Below are 10,633 nucleotides of genomic sequence, written 5' to 3'. Positions count from 1 at the left end.
CGGTGAGTGCGGGATGGGACTGTGTGGGACGTTCCAGCTATGGTGAGTGCAGGATGGGACTGCATGAGGCATTCCAGCCATGGTCAGTGTGGGATGGGACTGTGTAGGACATTCCAGCCATAGTGAGTGCAGAATGTGGACTGTGTGGGACATTCCAACCATGGTGAGTGCAGGAGGGGCTCAGCTTGGGACAGTGTCACCCAGCCAGGAATGCTGGAACAGCTGCAGGAGAACGCAAGTCACTCATGAAAGGTGCTTGGCTTCAGCACCCTGAAGAATGAATCAACACAGCCCTGCTACTTGCTGTGCTAGGAGCTCATTTAGGTGGGTTTGGGGTGCAGTGGGGATGAGCTTGGGTAGAACACATGGGAATTGCTTTGGAAGTTGTGTCATGATACAAAACCCCTAAGAAGTGTTTATTACTAAGGCACAGCAAACCCTCACTTGCGTTTGCAAGCTGGCAAATGCATCACAGCTATAGAGTCAGGAATCATGGAATATCCTGAATTGGAAGGGACCCACAAGGATCGTGGAGTCCAGCTCATGGTCCTGCACAGACAATCTCAAGAATCCCACCCTGTGCCATACAGGAGACCAGGTGTGTACAACATGGAGGGAGTGTAGTTCTCCAGTATATCCCTGTGTTGTTACACACACAGCACTCCTGATCTAACATTTGGCCTGTCTGCAGGTGTTTCAATGGCAGCTCAAGCCCCAGCCACGGCTAAGCCTTGTAACTGGTCCATGAATGGTGTGTAGGGCACAGTATTCATTGTCCGCACAAAGATAACCTGGGTAGGTTAGACTAGAAAACTTAAAAAAACCCCCCAGTTTGTAACTTGCTAGGGTTATAAAAACAACTTTGCTCCCATGAAATTGGAAGATCATTTATGAGCTGGATCCTTCAGAAAAAGAAATGCTTTCCTGATTTTCAGATGACTTTTTTTCCACCAAGATGCCCTCAATTTCCCACTGTTCTCTAGGGTCTTCCATGCCTTTAATGTCCCTTTGGAGTCCCATCTGCTCCTGCTGCCCTTGGTCAGAGATGGGAACACTAAGCAACTTCTCCAGCAATCTCAGCTGCTTGGGTTTGAAGCCCAGGCTTGTGGATAAATGAGTTGTGAGTGCAGGGTGTGAACAGTCCCTTTTATTTACAGAAGTGGTTCCCAGTGAATGTTTTTTTAGCTGTCACTTCAGTCTCCTGGTCATCAGCTTCATCCCATTGCCCTCAGACAGCTTTTTACTGCTGTCCTCCCTGGATCATTCTCAACTGCCATCTCTTTTCCCTTGTCTCAACTGCCAAAGGCATTCCTGGTTTCCTTTAGGACTCCATTCCCATGAGGAAAACACGCACACACCTGCATTTCTAGGCAGTTTCCTAAGATGTGCAGTTACTTGTGTGGTGCTCAGTGGTAGTTGCTTTCAGGGGTCTTCTTCACAGTACACATGGGATTCCTGATCCTGATGTTATCCAGGTGGTGTACACCCGCCATTCCTGGTCTCAATGCTGTCCAGGTGGTGTACAATCCCTAATTGCATTCCCAGTGCTATCCAGGTGGTGTACAGTCCCCATTCCCAATGCTATCCAGGTGGTGTACACTGCCCTGACACTCTGGACTTGGCTCCTCACTGAGGTTTGGTAGGGAGATGGGGACACAATCAAGTTTTCCTGGCATTCCATGACTTGAAGCCTGTTCATGATGTTTGGGGATTTTAATTTCTCTTCTGGAACAAGTGTAATGGGTTTGACAAAGCTTTTGGGAGCCTGGTTTTTCTTTAAAGTTCAGCACATCACTCTAGGGGCCAATCCTGAACTGGCAGAAGCTGGGTTTAGATGACCTAAGAGGTCTTTTCCATCTCCAAAGCCTGTGAGTCTGCACTTCATTATATTTCATATGGCTTAGCTCTTGCTCATTTATGCATCTGTTCCAGGATTTATCCCTCTCAGCTTTTCCTGTGGTCCAGTTTTTATCTGACAGACAATGCCTCGAGGCTCATCCTCACCTCTGCCCAACAGGGTGAGAAGCAGATAAAGACAGTCTGGATTAGGATCTACTGTTGCCAGTAGAAAGCAGGAAAAGAGTTTTAACTGCTATCAGGGAAGCAGAAGCCCCTTTTATGTGGATTTCTTGGAGTTATGTAATCCCCTGGAGACCTGGGTGCTGCAAATGGAAAAATGATCACCGACAAGCCACCTCAGTAAGCTGAACTCTGCCCTTGGAGAGAATTTTTTTTCCAAGGGCTTCACATTGATTCCTATTCATTCTCACATTACTGAAAAATATTATTTATTGATACTTTTTAAAGTCTTTTTTGCAAACACTTCTGCTGACAAAAACAGGTGTCTGAGCAGTCTGACAAAGTTACAGCTATGTACTGCAAAACAATGGGTAGTAAGGATTGTGGTAGAAAATTTGACTGTGCTCTTTTACTACAAAATAGTTGAAAAGAGAAAAGAACTGTGAAAAATCCTTCATGTTTGATTGTGAGATATAATTTAGTGGGATAAGGAGCATGGATGAAAGCAATACTCCCTCCACCTCTTCCCAAAGTGCCAAGTTCACGTTTGCCAGGGCAGATTTGGCAAGGGCAGGGCAAAGACAAATGGCATGTCTGATCAGAAGTAGCCTTTCTGTCCCTGCTGTGATCTGCCACTCCTGGAAAGGAATGTACTGCACTGGGCGTTAACCAAGGGCTTGGAGGAGTTCGTGGGTACAGTGTGTTTTCTTTCTCCCAGGAAGCAGAGTTAAACACAGAAAGCTGGAGTGAATCAGCGCTGGGAGCCGCCCTGGCATTCAGCTGTTTCCTGTCCCCAGAGTCCCTCTGGTATAAATTCCCAGCCCAGCCTGTGTTTCTGGGATTTCTGGGCAGAGCACAAGCATTGGGATTTAGTGAGCACCACTGGGAAATGGCATTCAGATGTTTGGAGTGTGGGGTTGTTGTGCTGCTCCCCTCTTGACATTCTTCTTGTCTTTGCCTTTTATACTCATTGATGAGGGCTTGGTGGTTTGAGGAGACAATGATCTCCTTCACCAGCAATGGAACATGAAGATCAAATGCTTTTTGGGTTTTAATTTGTGAGATGGTGTGATTAGGGCTAATTAGTGAGAAGACAAGTACCCAGGGAGCAGCACAGGAACCCCAACAGCCTGGCAGGTGCAGGGGGTCCACGGAGGGGGCTGCTGACTGTTCTCTGCTGCTTCCAGGGGAGCCTGTTCTTCCCAAGTGTCTCTGCAGGTCAGACCTCCAGCAGTGTAGGATTTTTAAAACTCCTCAGCTTTTTAAAGAAGCTGTGCTTGAGTTTAGGTGGAGTGTAGAGGAAGTGGTTTAGCATTTTCCTCCGATTTTCTAAGCTGCTCCTGCCAGATTAGATGGGGGTGGCAGCATGGGATTCGTTGGTTTGCCTTATCTCCATGGTCCACTTTGATCTACAACCTGGACTTACCTGGTTCCATCTCGCTCCCTGTTTCCTTAGTGAAACACTGAGAAGTGCGCACCTCAAATCTGGGGGAAATCTGCTGCTGAAGGGGCCACCTTGCCCCCAGGGGGGATGTTCTATCAGTCCCACAATGGCAACAGTGAGGGAAAGGCTCAAAATACTCACAGGGCTCTAATATTTCCTGTTCCCCAGGTGTTAATCCTTTATGTTTGCATGCCTTGAAAATCAGACTGAGGTATCTTCTGAGTACTTCTTGAATTATTTGGGTTTTTAGGAGGTCTTCTTGCTTCTTATATGAATTTCACTCAGTATTTGCTCTTGGAAGTGGAGAACCCCGACCACTTGGTGCTGGGATAGAGGGAAGTCTGCATAATGGGAAGGAAATGACAACTAGGTCATTCTGGGAGACACAGTTTCACTTCATAATTTTATTTTCTTTCTTCTGGTTTGATTTCACATCCACGTCTTGACAATCACCCTCCTGACAGAGGAGGCTGAGGGACTCACGAAACCACATCCTGTCGTCTCCAATTCCAACAGAAACAACAACAAAAATTATTTTGAGCAATAAATATATCAAGGAAGTATAATAAAGAAATACATTAGGCAAGAGAGAAAGACAAAATGTAGTTTTAAGCTCATGCAGGGCAGTTTTCTTTTCTCCATCTCTGACTTTTAGGGTTGCTATTATCGGTGTCTGCATTTCCTTTTTCAGCTCTGAATTTATCTGACAGTTGTTTTCCTCACAGTTATTTCTAACTTTCCTATGTTACATGTCTATAGTGCCTGTATAGGACTTACCAACTCTTGGACTAGAATTCAGAATAATTCCAGGAGCACTGATAAAGGTTGAGAAGCTGGCATGAAATCCTTGAGCTGAGGGATGAATGTGTTGATACATCTCTATATACAGAGCAGAGCAGCTGTGAGGAGTCCAGATACTACTTTGGAAGGGTTTTGAGTCTTCATGCCACAAACAGGGTGGCCTTTCTTCCCCGGAGAGCGAGGTGAAGGGAAGGATTTTCTTGTCGCCTGTTTCCAATGGATGTGGAAGGAGCAATTAAGGGAGAACTGAGGAGGAAATTGCTTTTTATGACATTAAATAAAAATGTCCTTGTGCACTGGGATGAAAGCGAGGCCTTTTGGAAGGTTTGTGTGGTAATTTGGGGTGAGAAAAAGTACAAAGGGAGACAATATCTAGCCCTTCATCTACCAAGACTTGTGTCTTGGCTCCTCTCAAGCAGCTGCTGCACTTGGGTTAATTAAATTCGTTTTTGGTTAATAAGATCAGACCTCCTGTGATGCGCATGAGTGGCTGAGACCGTGGCTGGTCTTTCACCGGACATGTGAGGTCCAAATGGACTTTTTAAACTGATGTGTAAACATCCATAGGAATAATAATGGTGTCATAACAGACAAAGCCATTTCACTAGAAATACCTTTGGTCAGGCTGGTGGGATGTTTAAAAAAACTCACTAAAACTTTCAGGACATGATATAGAAAATTCTGTATAATTTAGAATATTTTGCTTGAAATAAGACTATTTCTCCTCTTTCTAGGATGTTTTTGCTCTATGGAATGAGTTCATTCAGTCAGCATGACTTTTGCCTTTCCAGGCAGCCTGGTTTCCTACACTGTGGTGAGGATTTTGAGTCTGTAGGAGTGACATTCATTCTGAAACACCAAGATGATGAATGTGCTAAAATCATAATTGCCATTACATTCTTCCTACCTCTCTCACTTCGGGCTGATTATCTTCTTCTTACATACTCCCAAGCATGGGGTGGTGCAGGGGAGCCACTGCCCTAAGCCCACCACCCCAGCCTGTCTTAGCAGCTGTGAAGATTCCTTTGTGCAGAGAAATGTGGTGTTCAGGCTCCGCCTTCAAAGTTCTGCAGCAGAGAAATCACAGAATCATGGAATGGTTTGGGTGGGAAGGAACCTCCTGCCACAGGCAGGGACACCTTCCACTAGCCCAGGTTGCTCCAAGCCCTGTCCATCCTGGCCTTGGACACTTCCAGGGATCCAGGGGCAGCCACAGCTTCTGTGGGCACCCTGTGCCAGGACCTCCCCACCCTCACAGGGAACAATTCCTTCCCAACAGCCCATCAAACCCTGCCCTCTGGCAGTGGGAAGCCATTCCTCCTTGTCCTGTCCCTCCATCCCTTGTCCAGAGTCCCTCTCCAGCTCCCTTGGAGCTCCTGTAGGTACTGAAAGGCCACAATAAAGTCACCCCAGAGCCTTTTCTTCTACAAATTCACACCTGCTCCAGGAATATTATAGCTGGTTTGGAAAGCACTTGGAAAATGTCGTAAGTAAGTGATACTGTGATTCTTTGTGTGTGTTTATGCAGTGTTCATTAATTTTTTAGACTATGAAACCCAAAGCTGCTGGTCCCCCACCGGGGGAGGTTCCTTGTGCCCTGTCTGGTGCTGCTTTGAACAGCTTTAATCTGGGCGCTGTGTGCTGATAACCAAACAGTTAACCCTGCTCAGTGTTCAGTGGCCATGGAGGGAACTTGTGCTGCAAAGCTCTATTTGCTATAAATACAGCATTTTCTTACAGGGCTGTATCATGTTTGGAAGTGACCTCATCTAGTTTCTCTTGGTGGTTAGCAGCTTCACACCACATGCTCTGTGGATAATGTGACAGCACACTGCTCACAGGAAATCCCCAGAGCTGGGAGGCTGATGCCTCTCAGGCCCAGGGCACCATATATATTTCACTTTGTTCTCAGTTTGGATGGTGACAACACAGGACAGAATTTTGTGAGGGTAAAATGTGTGTCCTTTTATTTAGAGGGTCATTTTCAGCTGTGCTTGAGCCATGTCCCAAGCCCCAGGTAACCTCCCTTTTCCTGAGGTGCAGTTCCTGGGCTTTCCTCATCTTCCCACGTTCAAAGCATGTTCCTTTTCTTACCTGCCATCCCCGGTGGGTTGGGACCATTGCTTATTATTTGGAGATAGAAATTTCCACAGTTTAATTTTTCTGGAGTTGATGTCCATGGCCTTTTTACCAGCTGTCTGAGGTATCTAAAGAGCAGCAGCTCTTAAAATGTGCTGGAGCTGACATGAGCTCTTGGAAAGGGAAATCATTTTTTATCATGCTCATTTATTTTTTTTTGAAGGGCGTCCCCTAATTGTGGTGCTGGTTGGCAGAGTGATTCCTTCCCTGCAGGAATGTCTCTTCTTCCCTGACGGTCTCCAGCTGCCTCCACCCCAAATCCTTGGGGGCTGGTGGAGTGGGAGCGCTATCTTTGAAGTGCCAGTACAAGAGTTGGCATTACCCTATCTCTTTAGTTGGTTTGTAGTTGTGTATTTTCTTTTTTTTTACCAGCTTTTGTTTTAAAAGAACTAAATTTTTAAGAAAATCAGTTAGAAATTGATCTTTTTAAAAATTACAGAGTGTGTTTAATGGAAAGCAGGGGAAAAGCAAGAGTCTAAATATATTCAAAAGAAGCAGATGCCAAGGTGAGAGGGGAATGACTTGGAAGGATGAGAAAATTGGGAAAATGTAATTTGCATTTCTTAGCATGAAATCTATTCTCTTGAGGGCAGCAGTGTCTAGTGGAAATAAGAAGGGGTGGAAGCACCAGCTTTTGAGACTGCATTTCAAATTCCAAATATATCTCTATCTGCCTCCTACGATCTATTTGTAACATCACAAGAAGGAAGGCCCTGCACCAGTACCTGTACTGAGATTTTTTGTGTCCCAGGAAAAGGCTCTATAAAGTGACCAACAAGAAGGAGTTACAAGAGATGCTTTGGCACTGCCTTCACCAGAGCTAGGTCTCCATCAAATAGATGAGGAAGCAAGGAAATAATATTGTGAGATCACCTGAAATCAAATGCAGTTTTTATTCATTTATCATATTCCAAAAATTAATAGTAAGTGACATTCTCCTCCTCAGTGAAAGGCCACCAAACTGGACTCCTTGGTCTTCTTCTCCTTCCAGTGATTGTTCTCCTGCCTTCTCCACTCCTTGTGGCTTTGGATGATTTGAGGGGATATTCATGGGCCCTGCTGTCTTGTAGGAGGGAACTAAAAAGTCCTGAGTTTTTTGTATTGGTTGTGAATGTCTTGTATTGGGAAGAGACATTCCAGAGAGCTGCAGCTCCTGAGGCTCATGGGCCTGAGCCTGGCAAGGCCTGTGGGCCCTGCCATGATCATCTCCTACAAAAACAGCCATCACTGGGTGCCACATTGCTTTAACATCAATTAGTTACCTGCAGGACGAATTCCAGGATCATATAAATTATATTCCCTGCATGCAGAATCTGGCTGGGATGCTGCAGAAAGCAGATGGAGCCAGGGTGGATTGCTCCCGAGTTTGGTGGTCAGATGAAGGGCGTTATGTCAGAGTCAGCATTTCTTTAATTAAAACCCGTGCTCCGTGAGCTCAGACTTCTGGATTCTGGTTTAACACTTGTTCAGCTACATCTTTGGGCCTCAGCCTCGTGTGAAATGTCAGCCAAAAGGCTGAGTTTATTCTCCGTGGTGGAGCTCCACAGTCAATGGACCCCTTCACTGTTACTGGATTGCAGCTGAGTCCAACCATTAACCCAGCCATGTTCACCACTAAACCATGTCCCCAAGTGCCATTAGTGACAGTTATTGTTCAGAGGGACACACAGATTAAATGGGATGTTGAAATAATCACTTTTTAACAGCTATGTCAATGTTACAAAGGCATCTTCCTTTGCTTGTAATTAAGAAAAATCATCATCTGAGTGATTAAACCTCACCAGGAGCCCCAAGGCAGCAGTGTGCAGTACAGACAGACGCACAGTTTGAACTGGAATGTTCAAATGCAGATTTCATATTATCTGGATTTCCTGGAAATCCAGTTTGAGCCAGAGGCAGCTGCAGCACTCAGCCTCTCTGGTAACAAGGCCCATCTGTAGAAGTTCTTGCACAGAGCTCTTCAGTGTTCTGACTGGTGTAAGACCAGTTGATCTGTGGCTGTGGATGAGACCAAATCCACCAGGGCAGTGTTGGTGAGTCACAAATGTCTGGACAATCTGTCCTGAGGGGCTTTAGCCATGTGCATCTCCAAGGGTGCAGCTGTCCTGCCATGGACAGGGCAGGGAGAGCCCACAGGACCTTGGGAGTGAAGATTTGCTCATCACTCCCCAAACATTCACCTGCCAAGGGACAGAAGGAGCAGCTTGTAGCCCAGGGCACCCTGTTAGGAGACTGCCAGTCCCAGGGCAGCCCAAGCATGGGAGACAGCTGAGACTGGGAACAGGACCCTCTAAGTTAACTCTTCTGCACGAGGTGCAGGTGCTCTCCGTGGGTGTCCAGTAGCCTGGTCCTCTGGGTATCATTTTGATGAGTTAAGGTTTGACATAATTGTGTTTTTTAAAAGAGAAATTATTCACTGCAGGGAAGCTCCTTCCTACAGAAAGCTTTCTGCAGTCCTGAACAAACTGAGCCATGCCATTGAGACATGTGCAAGTTTGGGGAGATTTATAAAGTCAGGGTGCTTCCAGTTGACCTTCCATTTCCCAAAATCAAAGGGAGATTTTTAGCAGTTACTCTTGCATTTATAAAAGGAATCTGTGGTTAGAAATATCTCTTACTGAAATTGGGCTCTGTGCTTGGATATGTAGAGTCTCTAGGTAGGTTTTCTCTTTCTAAAAATTAAACAGAACAAACAGAATTTTGTTTTAATCTCCACACATAAGGTATGTTATGTTCATTAGCAGCTGGAGAACGTGCTTGGGTGATTTTCCAAGTGCAAGGCATCCTGGATTAAGCACACAGTACCAGTCTGTGTACCTGTAAAGTCTCACTGGCCTTTTGCTGGAGGACACTCAGTAACCTTCCTGGCTTTGTGTGGGATTTGGGTAAGGGAGACTGCAGCCAGCACTGCACCAAGCTGCCCTAAGCTGCTCCCCTCGACCAGCAGGACACATGGATCACTAAGGACAGGTGCCAGGATGACTGAGGGGAAGCCCCTGTGAGGGCTTCAGCAGAGGGCAGCACCCATTGTGCTCTCCCCTGATGCACACTCGTCCCTGGCACTGCTGGGCTTTGCCACCTGCCCCGTTTGCAGCTGCAGCTTTGCTGCCACGGCCCAGCCGCTCCCTCGCACGTGAGCAGGGCTCCCCAACAGCCGAGCCCTTGTTTCCCTAGCCTTGCTGTGGCTGCCAAGCCACCACCTTCCTCCAGCCTTTCCATGGACTGCTAGATGGGGTGGGCAGAACCCTGGCTCTGCCCTGCTGAAGTCGTGCAGGATGTGCACCGCAGCTCCTTTCAGCTGGGTACAATTCCCTTTTCTTGAGCCCTGCCCATGAATGTGGTTCTGTCTCGCGTGCCTCGGCAGCAGCTTCTGCACAGCCCGACACTGGATGGATCTACTTGTTCAAAGCCTTATCACTGAGGCAATCTTTTCCTCCTATGGAAGTGAGAATGAAATTGCCTAAATTAAGCAATTGTAGCAGCCTTGAAGGATAAAGCTTCCTTTCTGCTTGGAGCTGTTTTTGTAGCAAGGCTGCCATGATTTTGTTTGTATCCTGTGTTTACTGGCATAGGAAAGAATGTGTGATTGGGATTTTATGGCACTTACAGCTTGATATTTTTCCCATGAGCTATTCAAATGAATCACTCTTGGATTTTTAGCACCTTCTTCCCACTGCAGTACGAGCTTGGGGACAGTCAGAACAGAGAGAGAATATTCCCTTGAGCATGGATTTAAAACTTGATGATCTTAGAGAGCAGACTCTTGTCAGCACTGGTGCATCACCATCTCAGCAGGTCCAAGATCCAGCCCCTTGGATGGTCTGTTGTCCCTTAGGGTTAGGAGGGAGCACAGCTGTGAAGGAGGAAAACATGTGAGTCATAGATCGGAGGGCTGTGGGAGCTGCAGTTTTCCCTCCCTGCAGCCAAACCAGGACCTCTGCTCATCAAAATATTTTGAGTTTTATTTTGGGAGGACAAAAGTTTTTGAATGCAATGCTCCACCTCAGTTTCTGAGGTGGAATACTCCATTCTTTCATTAAAGCTGTAGTCAGAGGATGTTCTCTCAGCACTGAACAGCCTGACTTACAACTAATACTGGTATTTTAGCACCCTGGTTTGTGATTTGCTATGACAAATGCTGTAACTCCTGGAGGTAGCAGTGAAGGTAGGGTTGGGATTTTACCTGGCTGATATTTTTTTTTTTAATCATAGTATGAGCTTGGAGAATTT

The 10,633-nt window shown here is 46.2% G+C and overlaps 1 protein-coding gene across 1 annotated transcript in view; it reads left to right on the top strand.

Annotated features, from left to right (window-relative positions):
* NIBAN1 (niban apoptosis regulator 1) overlaps positions 1-10,633 on the top strand; it is a 56,716-nt gene that overhangs the window by 30,559 nt on the left and 15,524 nt on the right. The gene's annotated exons all lie outside the window — the stretch shown is intronic.

The sequence above is a fragment of the Corvus kubaryi genome, unplaced genomic scaffold (genome assembly GCF_017639235.1).
Source record: "Corvus kubaryi isolate FWS band 111438036 unplaced genomic scaffold, C.kubaryi_AGA036_p1.0 37361, whole genome shotgun sequence".
In the NCBI taxonomy this organism is placed as follows: Eukaryota; Metazoa; Chordata; class Aves; order Passeriformes; family Corvidae; genus Corvus; species Corvus kubaryi.
This window is presented reverse-complemented; position numbering and strand designations above follow the sequence as displayed.